General features: G+C 43.8%; 1 long non-coding RNA gene across 1 annotated transcript in view; it reads left to right on the top strand.

Moving 5' to 3' along the window:
* Positions 1 to 644: 644 nt before the first annotated feature.
* The window catches only part of LOC125458122 (uncharacterized), a 56,330-nt gene continuing 32,977 nt past the window's right edge, over positions 645 to 23,997 (top strand). Inside the window, exon 1 of the long non-coding RNA XR_007248765.2 lies at positions 645 to 794. This is a non-coding gene — a long non-coding RNA (uncharacterized LOC125458122). The remainder of the gene's footprint in view (positions 795 to 23,997) is intronic.

Raw genomic sequence — 23,997 nt, 5'->3', positions numbered from 1 at the left:
AGTATACCACTCAGCAGTATGTTCAACACAAGAACTTTTTGGAGGTGATACTTATGACGTCTGTTTGTGCCTTATGGAAGAGATCACCTTCATACAACAGATGATAGCAGATATTTGTACGCGATTGATTTCAAACAGCATCAATGCCCACATCCTGTGAATGAATCAATAAAACAATCAAATAGTGACTCAGAGGGTTTGTTTCTACCACTTTCATACATAATCATTCATAATACATTGTGGTTAAGAAACATTTAAAAACACCTACAGAAGATGGTGCTTATGCTGTACCAGATGGATTGGTAAATGGATTTGAATTAACATTCAGCTCACTACAGAACCAGCCACTGAATAGATTAAGGTCTTCCGACATAATTTTATCAGAGTCTGCTGGAGGCGATCCGAGAAGTGTTTTCTAGGATTCCAATATATGACTGCTCAGCACACAGAGCAACAAACAACATCTTCTGAGTAAAATCGCTCTGAGCAATAAACTCTATGCTGTCTGATTAAAGCAAGCACCCCTACATGTTTTCACAGGGACTCATGTCTCTCTGCCAGCCCCCCAGAATGGAGTGGAACCTGATAGGCTGTTCAGCATCTCACGTGGCCTCTCCTGCCACCAACCTGAGGAGCAACTGCACAGGAAACTGTTCCGAACTAATGAATGAAAGAGCCTGTGCATTTGGGAGAGAGCTCTATGAAGTGACGACGAGGAATGGAGAGAGAGAATCTGTAAGCCTCTTCTGTGCTCCAGAGTTCACAAACTGTTTGAACAATATCACTTATTCAAGGTAATGTAAGTTTTAAACAAAAATTAGCTTGAATCAGAGGGTCAAATATCATTTAATAATGGTATATATTTGCATGCTGTTCGTGAATGACAGACAGCTGAAATTTGCCAGCATAGTTATTATATTTAATGAGATAATCTTTCAACCTTTCCCCTGCTAGCATGACCCTACATGGATCTTCTCTTCATTTCAAGTTGCTTCATTTTAATTATTGATTATATTAAATTGAAATTGTGCAAATCAAATCTTTCTACCATTGATTTAAATTATTTAATTTGAAATGACTGGATGGTTTAACTTTTACTTGTGTGAAAACGACTTTGAATTGAGAGCCAGCTGCATTTCTTATGTGTCATTATAATGGTTTATGATTTTCCATTTTTTGGAATTTGAAGAGCTTGGGGTCTAATTCTGGACTTGTAAGTGCAATTGAATCTATGAAATAGAACAATGATGATATTGAATGCAGTAATTACAACATATACACATTTACAATCCTCCTCTCTAGAGGATTGCTATATGTAAAATACTGATGTTATTTTAAGACCAGTGTGCAATATTTTGTAAATCTACAGATGACAATTTATTTCTAAATTCATTGAGATGAAAGATGAGATTTAAGTAGAATTGATATGTCTTTGTTCGATTTAGGAAAACTATTTCTGACCAAGAAGGGTGCTGATGTTGGAAAATCTTTATGAAAGAATGGCTGGGCTGAAGCTAAAAGGCGTTGTCATTTTTCACATGTTACTCAATAACAGGGTTGATCATAAAGCACTGGCTGGTCCCTTGTAAGGAGTCACATACCAGCGTACAACATATTGTATACCTGATGTGGTTATAGACTGACTGAGCTACAAGGTGTTAGGATGGAATGAAATGTTCTGAAATCCAGTAGCTTAAGGAAGAAATATCATCCATCAAGTTTTATTCCCAGACCTCCACAAAACAAGTACAAATTCCCTTGTTTGTTCGGAAAATGCACATATGGGTGTCAGCCATGGCTCAGTGGCAGCACTCTCGCTACTGAGTCATGTTGGCTTCACTCCACTCCAGAAAGTCAAACACAAAATCCAACAAAGACTTGGGTGGGGGAGTGCTGAAGTGGAAGACGCTCTGTGTTCTGAATGTGATCTTAACCTGAGGCTCCAACTACTTTACCAGTGAAGAAAAAGATCTCAAGGTATGGTCCACAAAAATGATCATGGGCCAACAATTGTCACTAAAACAGACTATCGGGTCATGATCACATTGCGGTTTCTGGTATTTCATTTTGCACAAATTCACTGCTTTGTTTCCAAAGTATAGGCAGCACTTCTTAGGGAGAGAAGTGAAACTCTTTTGAACATTATGGTGTTGGCCTGGGGTGAACAAAGTCAAAAGTCACATGACTCCAGGTTATGGTCCATTATAGAACTTTGTCCTCTAGGAGACAGAATTATTATGTGGACCCTCAAGAGCTGGTAGGATTTGTTAGCCAGGAAGTCCTGAAACTCAACATTGAGCCCAAAGCCTAAGGGGAGTCATTGGTTTTAACCAGCAGGCTATAGTCCCACAGAAGATCAGTGAAACTCAAGAGCTGCAGGAAGCCAACAGGATTCAAGGAGCCATGGCATGCTACCAGCAGGATTTCAGCAGCAGTTGGGGAGAACAGTGGGAGTTAATGTTTGTCTGAGGTTCTTCAGTAGATTTGTAGCTTGGGTTGTGGATGCTGTGGTTGGTTCGCTCACCAAATAACGAATCAGCTCAGCAAGAGAACCAACCACAGTTAATCCTTCTGGCCAGGAGACCACTGGTGTACGGGGTTTCAGGGACTAGGCATTAATAGGATTCAGGTCTTTCCTTTATAGAGCAGCACTTAACAACTTCATCCAGTAACCCAAAGACAGTTAGCAGATCATCAAAAATTAAGAAATCTAGGGATGGGACACCAGCAAAAATTGGAGGTTCAAATCAAAAGGATTTACTGGATTCAAAGACTCAGGGATTGAGGACCCAGGGGCCCAGTGGGAGCCTGAGTCTGTAGTTCAGGGGGACCAATGGGAGTGGGGAATATTTTATACTCACCTGTGGGATCTGGACTTGGCTGGTTGGGTCAGCATTTATTGCCTTTCCCTAGCTGTACTTGAGAAGGTGGTGGTGAGCTAAAGCTCAAAGCACCAATGGGAGTTAAAGATTAGGGCCCAGCGGGTGAGAGTGAGAAGCTAAAGCCCATGAGACCAATGTGAGTAAGGATCCAGGTAATATTCCATTGGTATGAGAAGTAATCTGATTATTGTGCTATTGGCTGCTATACCAAGCATTTAAAATGGCTGCCTGTGTTAATTTCTGCTGCTTATGATTTTTAACAGGTTGGTAATATTTCTGAAAACTATTTTGAAACTCCAAACATTCATTTACTTTTAGATCGGTTACATCTCTGATCACTGTTTCCTCACTTCATTTCCATAATCTCTAATCGATGCAATATCCACTGAATCCTCCAAATTTATGTACCTTAATCTTTTTCTTTATGGATTCAATTTTACACTCTGTGTTTGAAGGTGGAGGGGGTGGGGAGGTTAGAAAGGGGGCAAGCATGTAGGTGCCCAGCTACCAGGCAATATTTTACCCATTGGGTGGGTGGGGAAAAGGACTGTCTATGCCACATGGAAAACCCAATAGGTTTAACTGCCTGGGCTGGTTCACTCATTAAATAATTCACTCAGTCAGTCAGTAGCTTTAGCTGTCCAGGTTGGTATCAGATGGAGGAAGCCTCCACTATGTGTCCACTCAGGTCATCAACAGCAGCCGTTGCAAAGGGCCACTTCCCCCAGTCTTTAACTTGACCCACAGCTAATTGAATTTCCAGTTGATCCTACAAAAGATGGACGAAGGATTGCCTTCAAGCAATTGCTGGGAGAGAGCTCTAAAGATCGTGCATGGGCTTCTCGCAACATTTTAACTGGATTGGGGACTGTACAGTCCCTTGAAGCACAGCCTCAGTTCTCATGAAGTTCTCATCTTTCTGGTTATGGTTCCCGATACCATTGACCCTTTCTCTTTTGAGCATTCTTCATCCCCAAGTTTCAGTAATGAATGCTGACATGACAGCCAGCTGCAAGGACACTGAGACTGAAATCATTCTCACGCAATGCCCAGAGATGTATATTTTACCATAGGAATTGGTGGATGGCAGTCAAAAGTTGGATATGTCCTCCAGCACTGTGGGTTCCAGGGTGATCCAAGTTCTAATCTTAGTGCAACCTTCCTTGGGTGGCACAGTGGCTCAGGGGTTAGCGCTGCTTCCTCCCAGCACCTGGGATCTGGGTTCATTTCCACCCTCAGGTGATTGCCTGTGTGGAGTTTATGCATTCTCCCCATGTCTGTGTCGAGTTTCCTCCCACAGTCCAAAGATATGCAGATTAAGTGGACTGGCCATTCTAAATTATCCACAGTGCCAAGAGATGTGCAGGCTAGTTGGGTTAGCCATAAGAAAGACAGGGGAAGGGTTGGGTCTGTGTTGGATGCTCTTCAGAGGGTTGGTGTGACTTGATGGGCTGAATGACCAGTTGGGATTCTAACACACCCACCTCAACCAAGGGCAGGAAATTGTCAGCCTTTCCTCCTTTGATATTGTGACTGATATCCAGCTAAAACAGTTGAAATCTAGCTGAGACCATCAGCTCTGTTCAGTTCAGGGCTACAAAGTAATGAAATTGATTTTGTTTCATTTGTATTGTTGCTGAGTCCGTTCAAGGTTCTGTCAAATTGTCATGTCAACATTGTGTCACCTATATGTTCGTTGTCGTACTCAGATAAGACACTGAGCAATTCAGAAGGGAAAGGTAACTGAAAGAAAAGTGAGTGGAATGGTATTAAAGGGACAATGGAAATATAGATACAGCGTTGACAAAGGGGCAAACTAAGAGAATGGAGGTGCTGAGTTGAGGTAAGTATATCGTGCATGATAGCTCCAATTTTAGGATTGCTGCTCTCCTTAGTTACATTGATGGCCTGGACTTAAAGGTCAGCTCAAAGCGAAGAAAGGAACCTCATTTTAAATTTTGCAGATAGCACAAAGCTTAGCACGTAGTAATAAGAGGATAGTTGCAAGCTTCATAGACAGGCTAGAAAATAGACAGAAAGGTCACACATTAAATTTAACAGTGAAGTGATACATTAAAGTAGAAAGAAGAAGGAGAAAACATAAGAAATTGTACCATTTTAAAGAGGTTGCAGGAAACCTAAGAATAGGGAAGCTATGGACGCAATGTATAGGGGAGGTGATGGCCTGGTGGTATTATTGCTGGGCTGCTCATCCAGAGACACATGTAATGTTCTGGGGAGCAGCATTTGAATCCTGCTGTGGTAGATGGTAGGATTTGAATTCAATCAAAGGAAAAATCTGGAATGAAGACTCTGATGATGACCGTGAATCTGCTGTCAATTGTCAGGAAATTTGATTTTTTGATAGACAAGAAAGTCAAAGTTTATTGGGGTGGAGAAGACCAGAAAACAGTTGAATCAAATCTGACGGAGTGGTGGAATGAGCTCAAAGGGCCAAATGACCAACTGCTGCTCCAAAAGTCCAAGCTACGATATTTCAGTGACTGAAGGGTCAGTAACCACAGGCCACAGACTTAATGCAACTGGTAAAAGAAACAGAGAAAACCTGTAGGGAAAACATACAGTCCTAATGGCAATGGATGTTGGATACAAACTCAATATTTTTCAGAAGGGAATCACACAGACACTTGAAGGAGAAAGAAGTGGTTCAATGGGGAAATGGTGGGGAAGTAGTATTGATTAGATGACTCTTCAAAAAAGCCAGCATGAGTGAAGTGACCTTTTTTCTGTGCAGTATCATTTTAGGATGCAGTACAAATCAACAAAGTCAAAAGTGACTGTGATGCAACAGCGTAGGACCTTCTGCCCATTGCTTCCTGTGGTACTGAACTATAGGGCTCAGGAAGATGCCAGTCAAGGGTTTCATTCTGTGTTGATTTAGTAAGTCTCTGCTCAGACAGCTGCTACAATTGACTCAAATTTCCCTGGGACATGGAATTACTCAAATGGCCAGTGTAACCTCTCACTTCCTCCAATGCAAGGTCTCCATGTATGACACTGTTCATAGAGAGCACGGAGCTTGGCTTGGAAAACCACTATCGATGCTTGCTCAGATTGAAACTCAGAAATGGGTAAGAATAATTTAGGTGGCTCAGTGGCTAACACTGCAGCTTCACAGCATCAGGGACCTGGGTCCAATTCCAGCTGTGGGCAACTGTCCGTGCAGAGTCTTCCCATGTCTGTGTGAGTTTTCTCCGGGTGCTCCGGTTTCCTCCCATAGTTCAAAGATGTGCAGGCTAGTTGAATTGGCCATGCTAAATTGCCTGTAGTGTTCAGGGGTGTGTGGGCTATAAATCTGGGTGGGATGCTCCAAGGGGTGCTGTGGACTTGTTGGGCCGAAGGGCCTGTTTCCACACTGTAAGTAATCTAATCTAAATAACTGACTTCTTTGATTCTATAGCCAAGCAACAGCCAGCCCTTTTAGGAGGGAGGAGAGGGCACTGAAGGGAGATCAAATTACAGCACAGAGTGCTCTCAAATTTCTTCAAAGTAAGGAAGGTCATGTCTGGTTAGCAAATACTTAAGGGTTAGTTTCCTTGGCAGCCCAGGTCATGTGTCTTGTACCTTGTCAAAAATGTTCTATCTCATAAAGTTTTACAATGGTTTTTAAACTGAAGTATGAGTTTTGCCACAATGTGTATGTGAAGTATAGCTGTGGACTTTGATTTACAACTTGATTACACTGCATAGCTTTAGAACAGTGTTTTTATGCACTTGCCAATCCAACATATTGAGGGATAACTCTCTTAGTAAATTTAATTTCGACAAATTGCCTCTTAAAAGTTTTGCCTCAGGCAGTTCCATCTCTGGTTGTTTTTTTGCAGGGAGTTTTCATTGATGTGGGGTTTTTCACATGTTCAGGGCCAGTCAAATGACTTCACAGCCAGTTTATTGCTTTCAAGTGAAGCCAGCCAGCATTACACAAACAGAAGCAGCCAATTAAACACAGCAAGATCCCACAAACAAAAGTAAGGCAAATGCTTCCCTCTGGTGGCGTCTGAATGAGGGGTGACATTATAGATGTTCATAAAATCATGAGGCTTATGGATAGGATCAATTGCCAAGATATTTTTCCCAGGGTGAGGCAGTTTAAAATTAGAGGGCATTAGGTTTAAAGTGAGAGGGGATTTAGAAGAGACATGAGTGCTAATTTTTTCACACAGATGATGATGCGTGTACAGAATGAGCTGTCAGAGAAAGTGGTCGAGGTGAGTACAGTTACACTTAAAAGGCATTTGGATGGGTAGATCGATAGGAAGAGATTGGAGGGATTTAGGCCAAATACCGGCAAGAAGGATTAATTCAGTTTAGGAAGCCTGGTTAGCATGGATGAGTTGGGCCCAAGATATTTCTGTGCTGTATAACTGTGAATTTATTACTCAAAACAATGTATATATAAATACAAATCTTTCTTTGCTTTGTTTCAATTAGTTTTTGTTTGTTTTGCTGAGACTGAAATTATCTGTATCATATTGCCATATATTTTTCAGCATGTTAATGACAAAACCAGCTGAGAAAATAACTAAGACCGTGTCAAAGGATTTCTTTATTTGCAAGACAGTGGCATTAAAATGCCCCATTTCAATTTAAACACAGTTTTGATAGATTGAGTTGGAAAATATGAAAAAGGAACCCGTAAAACTGAAAATATGAAAAAGTACCAGGATGGTCTTGAAAGGCACAGCAAGTTGATCAGCATTTGGATGGTGGGAGGCAGCTCACTGTTTCAGATGAGAATTCATTCCTGCTTATTTTAAAAGCAAAATGGAAGAGCCAGCTTTACATTCAACTTAAGTAGGTATTCTTTCTGAGCTGCAGTGCTTTTGAAGTGCTTTCAATATCGTAATGTAGGCAAATGAGAAAGTTAATTTGCACAGTGAAAGGTCCCACAAAATGAGGAGACATCACCAGTTACTTTGTTTACAAGATTATTTCCTCAAGAACAATTATTTAAGTAAAGACTTGCATTCATACAGCGTTTTTCAAAACATCAAGGTTTCCCCAAAGACTTTAAAGCCAATAAAGTACTTTTGAAGTATTGTAACTGTTATAACATAACTATGGAACATCTGGAGAACTCTCTGCTATTCTTCAACTAGTGTCACAGGATTGAAAAAAAATGAGTTGCCGTCATAGTTTAAATCCAACCGAAGGGGGATGCTATCTCTAATTGGCAGAGGCAATGGCCTAGTAGTATTATCGCTGGACTGTTAATCCAGAGAGACCCAGATAATGTTTTGGGGACTTGGGTTTGAATCCTGCCATGGCAGATGGTGGCATTTGAATTCAATAAAATATCTGGAATTGACAGTCTAATGATGGCCACAAATCCATTGTTGCTTGTTGGAAAAATCCAACTGGTTCACGAAAGCACTTTAGGGAAGGAAACTGCCGTCCTTACCTGGGTTGGCCTACATGTGAGTCCAGATCCATAGCAATGTGGTTGACTCTTAACTGCCCTCTGGGCAATTAGGGATGGGCAATAAATGCTGCGTGGCCAGGGACGCCCTCATCCCGTGAATGAATTTTTAAAAAATGTGAAAATCCCACAGAATTAAATGTCCCACTTTCAGTTCACTCTTCAGTTCTCCCCTTTCTGCTATATTTGACGGAACTTTCTATTAATGAGGCCTAGTATAGTGGATTGAACCCTTATGCCCCTCGCTTGCAATTATTGTTTCTTCATTTGAGGATGGAGGAGATCATAATTATTCTTGGATGACTATAGTTGAGCAGGGAACCTCGTTAGTGGTCCCTGTCAGTAACCTATGTCCAGTAGAATTATTGGCAAAGACGTTAAGGATGGCATCACTTCCTAATATGTAAGAATTAACTGAGGAAATCTGGCTATTACATAGCAAAAGACCATGAAGGGCTGAGAATTCATCTGAATTAATGGGCAGATTCAATGAAATTTCTGAAGAATAAAGGCCCACATTGTAACATTTCCCCAAGACAGATGTTAATTGAAAACAAAATGTAAAATAAAGGCAAAGAAATGGAATTGAATTTTTTTATACTTTTTCACAGTGTTTTGTATCAATTTATAGAATGGTAACTCTCAGAAGGAGAAGGAATTCATCATTTTTTTTGCATCTTTGCTGGATTTCTACACAAGCATCACATTTAGTCCCACTCCCCAACTCTTTCCTTGTATCTCTGAGGAATTTTTCAGACCTGATAACTACCTGCTTTCCTTTTAAAAGCCACATTCTCAGGCAGTGCATTCCAGATCCTAACCGAAAGCTGACCAAAAAAAATAGATTTTCCCTCATGTTGCCTTGAGGTCTCTTGCTATTCACCTTTCATTGAATGTGGAACTGTACAGCACAGGAACAGACCCTTCGGCCCACTGTCTGTGTCTACTGCCGCCATTCTAAACTAATCCCATCAACCTGCACATCTCCATACCCCTCTGTTTCCTGCTTGTTCCACCTTAAATCCATGCCCTTTGGTTCTTGGTCTTTCTGTCAGCGAGCATGGTTCTCCATATCTACTGTCTCATGATTTTTGAATACCACTGACAAACTATCTCTCCATCTTCTCTTCTCTGCAGAGAACAGGAGTGGCGGATGGGAGTTTAATTGAGATAAATGTGAGGTGTTGCATTTTGGTAAGGCAAATCAGGACAGGGCTTATACAGTCAATGGTAAGGGCTTGGGGAGAGTTGCTGAACTATGGGGTGCAGGTACATAGTTCCTTGAAAGTGGAGTCATGGGTAGACAGTGTGTTGAAAAAGACATTTGGAACCCTTGCCTTCTTTGATCAGTGCACTGAGTGTAGGAGTTGGAATGCCATGTTGCAGTTGTAGAGGACATTGGTTAGGCCACTCTTAGAATGCTGAGCTCAGTTCTGGTCTCCTGCTATAGGACAGATGTTGTTAAACTTGAAAGGTTCAGAAAAGATTTACAAGGGTATTGCCAGTATTGAAGGGTTTGAACTCTAGGGAGGGGCTAAATAGGCCACAGTTTTATTCCCTGGAGCATCAGAAGTTGAGGGGTGAGCTTATAGAGATGTATAAAATTGTGAGGGGCATGGAGATGGTGAATAGCCAAGGTCTATTTTCCAAGGTTGGGGGAGTAAAAAAAACTAGGGGGCATAGGTTTAAGGTGAGAGGAGAAAGATTTAAAAGGATCTGAAGGAGCAACTTTTTCATGCAGACGGTGGTGTGTGGATGGAACGAGCTGCCAGATGAAGTGATGGAGGCTGGTACAATTACGACATTTAAAAGGCACCTGGATGGCTATATGTTTAAGAAGGATTTAGAGGGATATGGGCCAAATGCTGACACATGGGACTAGATCAGTTTAGGATATCTGGTCAGCATAGATGCATTGGACCGAAGGGCCTGTTTCGTGCTGTACAACTCTACGTAATATAACAGTCCCATCTTGTCCAATCTATTCACATTACTCAGGATCTTCTGTGAACCTTCCCGGCATTTCACTAAAGACATTGGCTGAATTTTCTTTTTGGCCTAAGTATAAATTGGATCAGTTTTTTTTTGAGGGATTTTCGATGTGAAGTCAAGCAAGATTTCTCACTGTATATTACTGAAATCACCTCAGTAACTATATCATTAGAACATAGAACATAGAAAAGTACAGCACAGTACAGGCCTTTCGGCCCATGATGTTGTGCCGTGGAATATTCCTAATCCAAAAATAAATTAACCTAACCTACATTCCCCTCAATTCACTGCTGTCCATGCGCATGTCCAGCAGTTGCTTAAATGTCACTAATGACTCCGCTTCCATGACTACCACTGGTAAACTATTCCATGCGCTCACAACTCTCTGGGTGAAGAACCTCCCTCTGACGTCTCCTCTATACCTTCCTCCTAACACCTTAAAACTATAACCCCTCGTGGCAGTCAATCCTGCCCTGGGGAAAAGTCTCTGGCTATCATTCCTATGGCATCTTTCATGTCTGATTCCCACCACATTTTACCTTACGCTATTACCATAATAACTTGCCACTCAATGGATGTCTACCAAACCACTGACATCTCTGATGCCCATTGTATGTTTAAAAGGCTGCTGAGACCTCAGAGAGGTGTATGTCATCTAGATTACCCCTCATCGGCAACATGGATAACACTCCCTCATACACAGAACCCGAGCCACAGTTTAATCTCCAGGCCACACAGCATATCTACCCTCAGCTGCATTCCACCTGAGCACCCTCTCTATTTCACTGTTATTCTGTTCCAAATATCCACAGGAATTTCACACCTCCTACGAAATTGTCCAGCAGCTGAACATCACACATAGGTAAGTCATTGGACACTTCCAAACATGAGCTTTTGTTTCTAGTCAGCAAAAGCAAACATGAATAAACTGAATCGAGGCTGCAGTTCACCGTCACAATGCAAACCACCACGATCGATGATAATTTAATATTCTTAATAATCTTCTGCATCCAGTTCTCACTGGCTGTACATGAGTCCCCTGACTGTTGACGCTGGCCTGTTAGGACTGACCTGAAACTGCGTGTTCCTCCCCAGTCTGCACCTTCCAATGTAGCTGAACTCAGTTATGCACAAAGAGAACTTCCCAATATCCTCCACATCCTTTGTGTCAGGCAGCTCCAATTCCCTTGGCTCCTCAGCGTTTATTTGTTGCTCCATTGCCTACTCGGTTTGTGCCAAATGCAGCTATCCGGGATGAGCCAGCATATTCAATCCAGACTGTACCAGACGACCTCTCCAGTCCAGTCCAAGCAGCAGAACCGTGTCTCCAGTCGACCCATCGTCTGCTCCACCATGGCCCTGCTTGCAGTGTGGTGAAGTCAACTGAGATAGCAAACCATTACACCAATAAGGTAGTCCCTGCTGTGCTCTGACCCCCTTCCCATCCCAGAAACATGAAGCATATCATTGATTCCAGTGTCACCTCTTGTGATACTCACATGATGTACTCTGCTGTGACTTTCCCATCTTCCCACAACACCCTGTGATGCTTCACAAGTGATGAAGTGCTATTTGTCAGCAGGCAGCTCTTTTTATGGCATTTCCATTAGCATCTGCATCATTAAAATGCCGTTTGTAAGCACCAAAGGCATGGTATAATTTGTCAATGCACCGCATTAGAAGCCTAACCATATTCATTCCGTATGCATTGCAAATGAGTGAAGAGATATTTGCAAATGAGGTGTAGTTAGAGTTTGCAAATGCGTGTCTCATATATTTGTCCCTTCAATGCTATCATGTGGAGTGCACTTCTACATTTCAAAATGACAATGACTCTGCCCACCCTGAATATTAATCCAACCATCTCCCAGTTGTGTTTCACAACAAGAAAATGACAAGTGAAGGCAGGGAACACAACTCATTGTGGACATAGTCAGCGCTGGCATCCAACTGGTCATCAGAAACTTCTCCCAGAGACTCCATGTCTCCATTTACGTTGCATTATCCAAATGGCCCATTTCCACCTATAGCCTCTCCCGCTCCCACTCCTGAGAAGACACACCACAGTAAACTTCACCTCCAACTGTCTTCACTCTCTGCTGAACTCCTACAGTGTACACCTTGATGATACCCAGTCTGCTCTCATCATTACCCCTGTGGAGACTTGATTGATGGTCACTAATAACAACACCATCCTTCCCATGATCTATCACACCCTCTGATGCTGTTCCACATAACCCTATACTCCTTGAGATTACCTCATCACGCTCCATGGCCCCAACATTATCCTTGTCATCCCCATCTCCCCCCTTGCCCCCATCTCCCCCCATGCCCCCATCTCTCTCCCTGTCTCCACCTTCACACCTGCCTCAGCTTTCAACCCTTCTCTCTGCCAGTATAGAATTGCCAGTCCTTTTGACAGTAATGTCCTCTCCACATAGAAACCTTTTTCACCCTGCTCAATGAACAATGGTGGGAACCCCAGGGCTATATACACTCCAGACTCCTAACTGCAGAGTTTGTGGTTCTCTGACTGGCTGTACATGAGTCCCCTGACTGTTGACGCTGGCCTGTTAGGACTGACCTTTGCCCTGTTCTTGAATTCCATTCAAATAGATTGCCTGACAGTGAGCATCCTAACTGGGCAACTCATGGTAGCCAAGCCCCTGGAATGTGTGTGGCCTGTGCCTGTGTCAGATGGTATTGGGGCCCACTGATAAACAGCAGCCCTCTCTTGGAGGGACTGAGGAGTAGCTGCCACTCACTTTCAGGTGCAGCCATTTGGTTGAATGAATGTGAAGTGTGTTTGCCGCACAGGTGGACCGCTACTGATATACAGATTGTCTGTGCTAAAGAGTTGTTCGTATTGCATCACTGATAACCTTTGACCCAAACTGAAGTGCGAAGACACTAAGAGGCAAGAGCAGGCAAAGATTCTATAAGCATGCAAATAGGCATCAGGTGAGCTTTTACATATAACACACAGTATCCTGTCTGTCACAATAACACTTTCTCAACTTGCACTGACCCCTTCAGTAACTTGTGTACATTTACTCTTAGGCCCCCCTATTTCTGCTTTTTTTGTGGAAATAATTGTTTATTTTTTAATATGTTCCCTCTCCTTGCTCTTCCTATCAAATGCTTCACAGTTCTTTGAAGATTTCACCTGCCATTCACTTGCTATCTGTTCTACCAGCCTGGGTGTGTGCAAGATTGTGAGGAGCTAAAGCAGCTCAAGGAGTTAATGGGAATGTGTAGAAGAGAGAGAGATGTTATATGTCATCCAGTGTAGTGTATTACATCGATGGGACTCTGCCTCAGTCTCCAGCTTAGTATAAGCAGCTTTGGTCACTGTACAGAAACGGGAGACCGGTTATCCTGAAGACAGAGGATTCCCTCTCATCTCCCGGGATCAGCGCCTCTCATTTCTGCTCCGCATTTCAAGAAATTACAGAACTGTGGGTGTTCGTAACACAGCAGGCTGCCATTCAGCCCTTCAGCTTTGATTCAAAGTCTAAGAATAAGGGGTAAGCCATTCAGGGCTGAGATGAGGAAGGATTTTTTTCACTCAGAGAGTTGCAAAACTGTGGAATTCTGTCCCGCAAGAAGATGTCGGAGCCAGTTCATTAGATGTATTCAAGAGGGAGCTGGACATGGCCCAAATGGCTAAAGGGTCAAAGGGTATGGAGGGAAATACTGAGATTAGATGATCAACCCTGATCATATAGAATGGTGGTACAGTCTCAAAGGGCCTAATGGCCTCAACCTGCACCTAATTTCTATGCTTCTTTGATTCTGATCTTTCAAAGAGCTATCTAATCAGTCCTATTTAGCTATTATTTCCCAGAGCTCTGCTAATTTTCTTTCACAATTAGATTACCAAATCTCTTTTAAAAATTAATTTTTAATCAACGTCCACCTTCTTTTTGAGCAATGGGATCAGGATCACAAAAACTTAATTAAAAATGACCAAGTTGAAATCTCTCCATGTCCCCCCAGTTCTTTGTCCAACTGTTTTAAGTCTGTACCTTTGAGTTACCCCCTGTAACCAATGGGAATAGTTCTCCATGTTTACTCCATTCAGGTCCTTTGTAAGTTTAAACATTGCTGTTAAATATGTTCTTGAATTTCTCCATTCTGAGGACAATAATACAAGTTTATCCAGTTTTTTTCAATGTGAGTGAAGCCTTTCAGCCTTGTTCCTTATTCCAGCCATCTATAGCCTCCATAAGCCCTGGGCCATTTCCTCCGTGTGGGGCCCAGAATTGGGACCAATAATTCAGCTGAGGCTTAACCTCTGATAGGATTGATAAATGATCAACTTAATTTTCTTGGTTGTCTTGTGCTCTAAGGTTGCAAAGTTTGTCCTGTTGACAGGGGACCTATGCAAGAGCCAAATTGTAGACAGACAGGGTATTAGCTGTGGGTCGACAGATTGGATACATTTTTTCCAGCTGATTGGAAGCATGCTTTGCCAACATGAGCTGTGTAGATCCAGTTCACACTCTCGCTCATTCACTTCCCGCTCAATGCATTTTCTGTGGTCCCATTTGAAATACACATTGGGTTCAGTGGACATACAAATGAATCTCCTAGGGGTCAGAGATAATGGGAGCTGCAGATGCTGGAAAATCCCAGATAATAAAGTGTGGGGCTGGATGAACACAGCAGGCCAAGCAGCATCTTAGGAGCACAAAACCTGACATTTCGGGCTTAGACTCTTCATCAGAGAGGGGGATGGGGAGAGGATTCTGAAACAAATAAGGGAGAGATGGGAAGGCGGACCGAAGATGGATAGAGGAGAAGATAGGTGGAGAGGAGAGTATAGGTGGGGAGGTAGGGAGGGGATAGGTCAGTCCAGGGAAGACGGACAGGTCAAGGAGGCGGGATGAGGTTAGTAGGTAGGAAACGGGGGTGCAGCTTGGGAGGAGGCGATTGGTGAGAGAAAGAACAGGTTAGGGAGGTGGGGATGAGCTGGGTTGGTTTTGGGATGCAGTGGGGGAAGGGGAGATTCCCAAAACCAGCCCAGTTCATCCCCGCCTCCCTAACCTGTTCTTCCTCTCATCTATCCCCTCCCCCCACCTCAAGCCACACCTCCATTTCCTACCTACTAACCTCATCCTACCTCCTTGACCTGTCCGTCCTCCCCGGACTGACCTATCCCCTCCCTACCTCCCCACTTACACTGTCCTCTCCACTGATACTCTCCTCTCCACCTATCTTCTCCTCTACCATCTTTGGTCCGCCTCCCCCTCTCTCCCTATTTATTTCAGAACCCTCTACCCATCCCCCTCTCTGATCAAGGGCCTCGGCCTGAAACGTCAGCTTTTGTGCTCCTAACATGCTGTTTGGCCTGCTGTGTTCATCCAGCTCCACACTTTGTTATCTGTAATGAATCTCCTAGGTATGCTTTTGACGCAGTCTGATATTGGTCGTCATGCGACAGAGACTGTGCTGGAAGGTTGGAATCAGCGTTGATGGAAATGCCTGCTACCCTACCATCATGTACATATTGTCCATAAATGCTGTCTGAAGAAATACTTCTGGCTTGAACACATCCGAAGAACACATTAACCCGTACTAAAATATCACTGCTCTGTAAACAAACAACAATCTTGTCTGTGAGCTGCCCCTGATTTAATTTTAGTGGTGCACACTGTGTGGAAGCACTGTTTTGCATTATTGGAGGCTTTCCCTGACTTTCTGCATTTCAATGGTATGGTGAACAAAGGCAGAAGTTGCTGGAAAAGTTCAACAGGTCTGGCAGCATCTGTGAAGAGAAAATCAGAGCTAACATTTTGGATCTGGTGACCTTTCATCAGAACCTCTGTAAGGAGATGTCATCAGACCCGAAACGTTTTATCTTCACAGATGCTGCCAGACCTGCTGAGCTTTTCCAGCAACTTCTGCAGCCCTGATGTGGGAATGGTCTCAGAAGGGAGCGCATGCACAATGGAAGCAGGAGGTCCCATTCTGAGTCTTTATGAGACAACTTTCCTCCATCTGCCTTAGACAAAAGCCAAGCTTGAGGTGCTCATCTTCAGAAAAAGGCTTGATAACTGATTGCACCTCCTAGAATCCGACCTGCAACCTCAAAACAGGACAACGACTGTCCTGTCAGAGTCCATTGAGAAGAATTTCTATGACCGTGGATCGATCCAGACAGGAGCATGCCACATTGATTGCATCTCATACTTCGCTATTCATGCATCACTGTGTGATGGAGGCTGCAGTTTTCACAAAGATCAGGAGAGGAAATTTCATCCTGTTCCCACTGAGCAGAGAGGAGCAGGAAAGAAGAGAACATGCATTTGTCAGACTTCCAGGGTTCCTTAAGGTAGACGGAGAAAATGGTTGTACTGATATGGCCCTTCCAATCATAAATATGGCCATAATGGGTTGGGTTCCACATTGGCTCGATGCCCAACTGCTGTGTAAAAGTAGACAATATGCCCTCTTGGGGATCAATGCCTGGCAGCAACCACCTCACCTCCATGTATGGCAGATAGTCATGCCAACCACCTTTGGAGAATGGAGCATACCTGCTAGGTAACAAGGGGAACCTTTCTCTTACCCAGCTAGTGACTCCCTCAGCCCAGGAGAATACGGTGGACCTACAGCGAATGGCACATAGCCACAAGAAGCAATACACCATTGTGATCCTGATGCAATGGTTTCACTATCACTCAGGCTCAGTGACTCCTGTGTACACTTATTGTGTCTTCCATCGCTTTATCATCATAAGGGCTTAACCCTCTCCATCAGGAAATTGGAGGCCAGTTCCTGAAAATGAGGAAAACGAAGAGAACGGGGAGGAAGAGGCCACGGGAAAGATACTTCCATTGCTTCACTTGCCTTTCGTTTGGAAGGCAAAGGAGACAACAGATTTCTCACTGACGATACAGTGATAGGGGACACCATTCCCTTCATTTGGATCCCTTGATTCAGGGGCGCATGCTTTCCTTAGGGGCTGCTCTATCTCCTCCTGTTATGACACTTCATCCTGCAAAACATAGGGAAATATGCCTGTCAGTGTGATGCCTGCCACAGCAGAACGTCCGCAGGTATCTTGAAACAGTGACAGTTGGGTAACAGGAGTAGCCTGTGTCAGAGTGAGGTGGAATATTTGCGTGTTCAGTGTGTGCCCTGATGGATTGAGATTGCTGATGATTTAGTGATCACTGGAGGGTGTTGTGCACTGAGAATCAGGTGAGGTTGCTGGTAATGGAGATACCAAGTGAAGGTGCATTCATTGGCCTTGACTATTCATGTGAAGTTATTTAACACTTTTCTACAGTTATGTAAGGTCCTTGGGGCTAAACTCCGGTAGTTCATCTCCTCAGTTATTGCTCCCTTTCCTTTCTCCAAGTAGGCGTCCAGGGTCCCCTGGCTCTCTGTGGAAACATTGTACAGAGCTATAGATTTGTACAGAATGGAAATGGACCTTTTGGTCCAACTCATCTATGTTGACCAGATATCCTAAATTAACCTAGTTCTGTTTGCCAACACCTCGACCATATCCCTCCAAACCCTTCTTATTGATGTGCATATCTAGATGTCTTTTCAATATTGCTATTGTACCAGCCTCTATCACTTCCTCTGGCAGCACATTTCATGCACACACCACCCTCTGCATGATAAAGTTGCCCCTTAGGTCCCTTTTGTATCTTGTCCCACCACCTAAAATGTATGCCCTCTAGTTTTGGACTCCTCCATTCTCAGAAAAAAACCTTGACTGTTCACATGCCCCTTCTGATTTTATAAATCTCGGTAAGGCCACCCCTCGACCTCTTACCTCCAGGGAATATAGCCTCAGTCTTTTCAGCCTCTCTGTCTAGCTGAAACTCTCCAATCTGGGCAATGTCCTTGTCAATCTTTTCTGAACCCTTTCAAGTTTAACAACAGTTTTCTTATAGCAGGAAGAGCGAATTGAACATGGCCTTCTAAAAGTGGCCTAATCAATTCTGTATCTCCCTTCCTTTCCACCTAATGAACTAACCTCCCAAGTTTCATATCCAAAACTCTGCAAGGACTCTATTTGTTCTTTCGTCATTGTCTGCATTAACAGCTTTGCTCCAAACCTTCCATTGAGAGTCACCAGTAACTTTCTGCATATTGTTTACATCTTCTATTCAAGGGATGCAGGCTACCTTTCAGGATTGCTGGCTAGCTCAGACACATGTTGGACCCTCTTCGAGTGTACAGCAAGTTAGCAACAACCTCCACATTGTGCTGCCTCCTGAAATCATTGAAATGAGGAGGGAGCTCAATATTTGAGAGTTTCCTGCCTCAGGAGTGACCTGGCATATTGAGGAATCATGAACCCACTCAAAAACTGACATGAACCAAGTTTCCCCATCTGTCCATTACAGAACCTGTATGTTATGTTTTTCATAGAAGCCCTACAGTATGAAAGCAGGCCATTCAGCCCGTCAGGCTCATACCAATCCTCCAAAGCGCACCCCACCCAGACGCAGCCCCCTACCCCTTCCCCCTATCCCTGCATTTCCCATGTCTTATCCACCTAGCCTGCACATCCCTGGACACGATGGGGCAATTTAGCATGGCCAATCCACCTAACCTGCACATCTCTGGGCTGTGGGAAGAAACTTGAGCACCAAAGAAAACCCATACAGCTACGGGGAGAATGTGGAAGCGCCACACAGACACCCCAGGCTGGAATCAAACCCGGGTCCCTGGCACCGTGAGGCAGCAGTGCTAACCACTGAGCCTCTGTGCTGCCCGATTATGTTTTGGAAAGACTGAAGGTCCATATTTTCCTCCTCCATGTAGACATTCAATAGTTTGCCTTTTTTTAATAAAAAAAAAGTTTATCTCACAAAGACTTGTAATTCCAGATTCTAGAAAAGGGTGCGAGGAATTGAACACAGGTTCCTGATGCTATGAGATAGTGGCTTTAACCGCAGAGCCACTTTTTTTTCAACTAACCTTAACCACCATCTCTGATTTGGACTCTTGAACCCCCTCCCAGTCTCTATGTTTTTGTAACACCTTAGCTCCTTTGCCTGTCCTCTTTAACGGATCACTGCTTTAAATTTTATCCGTCATACGTTTCCCGATTTCACCAGTCTAACCATGTTCCGTTGAAGTCCGCGTTCATCTCTCTCACTGTCGCCACACTTTCCTAGCTGTGTCACCTGCAAACGTCGCGAACAAATTCAAAACCCCTTTAATTGTTTGCACAAGATTTTTTGAATAAGTCCGACATGGATAATTGCAAGAATGAGGGTTCAGAGACAGATTGTGTGCTCTGTGAATATTTAATTTTGCACAGCACAAGACGTATTTCTAATCCGTAACGTCAGCAGGTTCAGCTGAAAGGTCAGTGGAGCCTATTGCCTTCGCATTGAGTCTTTTCAGTAATAGGAGAAATTAGTAGAAAGAGCTTGAAAAGAAGCTCCATCCATCAAAGGATTTAACTTGTGGCTTTATATTTTAATCCTTTCCTTCAGAAAATTTCAAAACATCCTTTCCACTCAAATTGCCTCTTTTCGTCAGAAATTTTCCCCGTTAAATGAAAACAGCTTGAATCCAACATCGAGCCGGGTGATTCAGTAGGAATGAATACAGCTCGTAGAATTGAAATCTGTTATTGTCTGGCAGTGATTCAGACCTGAATCATGTTTTCAAATTCCCGATGGAATTCTTTGTTCAATGCTCTTTACAGGGCTGCTGTGTTATTTGCTGAATGCAACAGAGTAGGTTACAACTGACGTTGTGTCTGCTCTTGCTTCATCTGAGCAAAACAAAAATGCGCATTTCAGTCGCACATTTTAAGATTGCTGGATGCCCTGAAGCAACATTACATCCAATGATAACAAGGTGTGGAGCTCGATGAACACAGCAGGCCAGCTCCACACCTTGTTATCTCGGATTCTCCAGCATCTGCAGTTCCTATTATCTCCATTACCCCCAATGAGGTTCCTGACAGAATGAGGTACAATTAAAATGCAGTGACTCATGAAGAGTAGTGTGTCGGTGGGAGTTGTAGAGTGTCAACAAATCCTAGTGGCGTGACTTTCATTCACAGATGAACTGTCATTTTGTCACCCAACAGAAGCATGCATATGGGCCCCGATTCTCAGGTGTTAGCTGTGACTCAGCGGTAGCAGCTGCCACCTCAGGAGCAATATGTTCTTCAAGCAGTTCTAGTCTGTTCAATAAGTAATCCAGCCTGTCACTTTCACTGCAACGCAGAAGATTATTACACTGGTACCCTTAAGATGAGGGTTGGAACCTGATAGGGGTCTGGTCGACATGGGCTATGGTGAGATTTATGACAGAATCATGAGATAGACCAGGCAAGGTTGGGAGTGACTTGTTGCGTTTTTTATGTTTTTGCCAAGTGGTGAGGCAGGTTGCAGCCAGTTAGCAACATGTTGCCGATTGATGAGATTTATAACGTGTAAAATCCTTACTGATGTCACACTGCTCTCATTAATATGCAGCTTCTCATCTTGCCAAATGAGCTAGCCATTGCAAATTCTCCACTCGGAAGTCAGAGTGGGGTAGCTAGTGATTTTTGGTACCCGCTGGCCGCTGGGATCCTCCATGTTACCCAGTGCCAAATAGCATCTCAGGGCACGAACCATGGCTATCAGCTCCATGTTATTCCCCTTGCATGGATATTGATGTCTGAGGTTTTCCAACCCCATGTGATCCTCTTGGCGCTTCTCAGATCCAGTTACAGGGCGCTGAGGAAGCACAGGGCTCACAGGGAAAGGCTGCTGTAAGGGCATTTCATTCACTAGTCCATGGAATGAGCTGCCACAGGAAGAGGTTGGAGGGGGTAATAGCAACATTTGAAAGGCATCTACATGGTTACAGGAATAGGAAGGGTTGAGAGAGGTATGGGTCAAAGCCTGGCAACTGGGACTAATCAGTTTAGGGTATCTGGATGGCATGGAGAAGTTGGGCCGAAGGGTCTGTTTCCATGCTGTATAACTCTATGACAGGGACATAGTTCAAGGACTGGACTGGAATACATCCCAGAGCCACTCACTTGCCCTCCTAGCATTTGCTCCCTCCATGCCTACCTGCATGTTCATAGTCTTGCTGTGCCATGGTATGTCATGCCTCAAGCATCCCTTCATCCACTCGTAACGCATGCAGGGTAAATGCGCTGAAGCATCAAACGCTTCTCAATGATGAATTGCGCCATGGTTTTGGTGCTTGCAAATCCGGCATTGGCAGCTCAGATACAGGAGTTGGTGGGAATTACATAAATGCTGGGCAAAAGTAACCCATCTGTTCTAAGAGATGAGGGCGATGTGTGTCATGCATTTTATGACAGTGGATTTTAATGAATACGAAATAAAGGGAATGCCTACTGTGGGTCTCAAAAGGAAGTCAGTCAGACCACAGTAGGTGTTCCCTTTTTGATGAATTGTTATTCTGCCGGTACAGTACCTTCACCAAGTTGGTGCACGTGCTGTGACTGAGCCCATGGTATAACAGAAGGTAGGGCTCCTGGAGAGTCACTCCTCTGCTTGGGTCTGTCTGGACCCTCCGATATAGCCTGGACAGAGTGTGCTGTATCATCCTGCCATACTGACCTCTGCACAATCAGAGCTGATACTGTGGTGATGTGATAGATGTTGAGCAACTGGGGAAATGGGAGCAGTCTTTCCAAGGAAGAGCATGAAAACTTTGGTGATGTGAAAGGCCTCCTTGCGGTTGACAGAGCTCTGCTGTGCTGAATGCTACAAACTGGACAAAACCTGATTGACACAAAGTTCCAGTAGAAAGGAACTGGGTACAGCAAATAATCATGTATCAGAAAATAGTCATTGGTGATAATGGTTGGCATTCTGGGGGCAAAGTACAACCTGAGATGGTTTTGTTTGTGTTCACTTCAGTAGGTGTGCATGATAGGTCATGTTTGGAATAATCAGCTGCTTGCTTGTGATGTTCCCCTCTTGGACAGTGAGAAGGTGTGGGTCTCTAGTACGAAGTACAGACATTGAATCCCATTTAAGTCATTATTACAATGTAACTAAGAACAGGTCAATTGTGTGACCTGGCAGTTAAATGGTGACTTGGATGAAAGATAGGTGTTATGGACCAGATCAAACCCCCTCAAAGTATATTAAGGAGACAGCCTAGAGCTGAACTTTTCCTTATTTTTAAAGCAAGTGCCAGGCTTTGGATCCGGAAGCTATTCAATTGGTCAAATTACCAGATGATAAGAAAGGTGCTGGGGGCGGTGGGTTTAGTGGGGAGTGTGGGGTGGACGAGGGAGTCGTGGAGCGAGCCGTCCCTATGAAAGGCGGACAGGGGTGGGGACGGAAATATATCTTTGGTGGTGGAGTCGGATTTGAGGTGGCGGAAGTGGTGGAGGGCGATACGCTAGATGCGAGATTGGTGGGATGGTATGTGAGGACCTGGTGTTGTGTGACTACTGACTATATCCACCCCAGGGCAACACTGACATCTCCACATCATGACCAAACCATGGGCATCCAACCGAAATGCCAGACCACATTTTGGAATATTTCCTGCCCCAGCCCCACCTCCCACCCCAAACCCCTCTCCACCCACCTTGGGATTCCCGGGATTGCCCACATCAATGCACGTTTCTTTGCCTGCACCAGTGAATCCATGAAAATAACCTCAGGAAGAAATGCGTGGGGACACTAAATTTGAATTTAATTTAATTTAGAATCACTCCCAAGGCTGGAAAAGATAGGGAAATAGTGCAAGATAATATTTATCTGACTAAATAAAAGGACAGAAACATAACAGCTATATGTTTTGTCAGATATCCATATACACGCCCCTGAGTAACTATAGCGCCTTGTTTCACTATGTTTCACCTCTCCTACATGGTCCAGCTTCTATGGATTGAGCAGACTGCAGTGACCCTTTCTCTGATTCTTAGATTCTCTTGGCTGGCAGGCTCTGAGTTAAAGACAACTCCCACCTCCCAGCCCGCTCCCCAGATGACCCTATGGCTAAGGTATCCATCATCCTATTTAAGTTAAAAACTGAAAGAACTGCGGATGTTGCAAACCAGGAACAGAAACAGAAGTTGCTGGAAAAGCTCAGCAGGTCTGGCAGCATCTGTGAAGAAAAAAAATCAGAGTTAATGTTTGTGCCCGGTGACCCTTCCTCAGAACTATTTAAGCCAGTAGTCATACTGCCGCTTCAGAGTTTGCCCGCTCCTCATCAAAGCGCCCATAAATTCAATTGATATCACGTTCCCTGGAGCTGATCACTCACATCCACAAGAGAAAAATAATCATCACAATGCAACGTCCCGTTCATTTCAGAGTCGACTTTTGGACTCTGAAATTGTGGTCAATGTGGTCAGTGCATTCTATGCCTACAGTCACTACGCAATGATTATCCTGTCCATTTAGTGCCCCTGGGATGCAGTCTCTCTGTTCAGTTGTACAGAACTAAGTGGGGCTTGAGGGTCTGCTTGGTGGTGGGTAGGCAGTACAGTTTCCAGCAGGAAATCTCTCTGTCATCTCCACCTTCCTGGAGGCCAGGACACATCCGAGGAGAGAGCAAAAACAGAGCCGACCTTGTGAGCTGATATTTCAGGATGATTTTTAGAGACATCACATGTCCCGCGTTCTATCTTTCTTTTTTCTTACTTCTGCTCTTTTCCTTCTGACTTTTTCTATCGTTTTATTTTTCCTTTTCCTTGGAGCGATG

This window comes from Stegostoma tigrinum, chromosome 13 (assembly GCF_030684315.1).
Source record: "Stegostoma tigrinum isolate sSteTig4 chromosome 13, sSteTig4.hap1, whole genome shotgun sequence".
Taxonomy (NCBI): Eukaryota; Metazoa; Chordata; class Chondrichthyes; order Orectolobiformes; family Stegostomatidae; genus Stegostoma; species Stegostoma tigrinum.
This window is presented reverse-complemented; position numbering and strand designations above follow the sequence as displayed.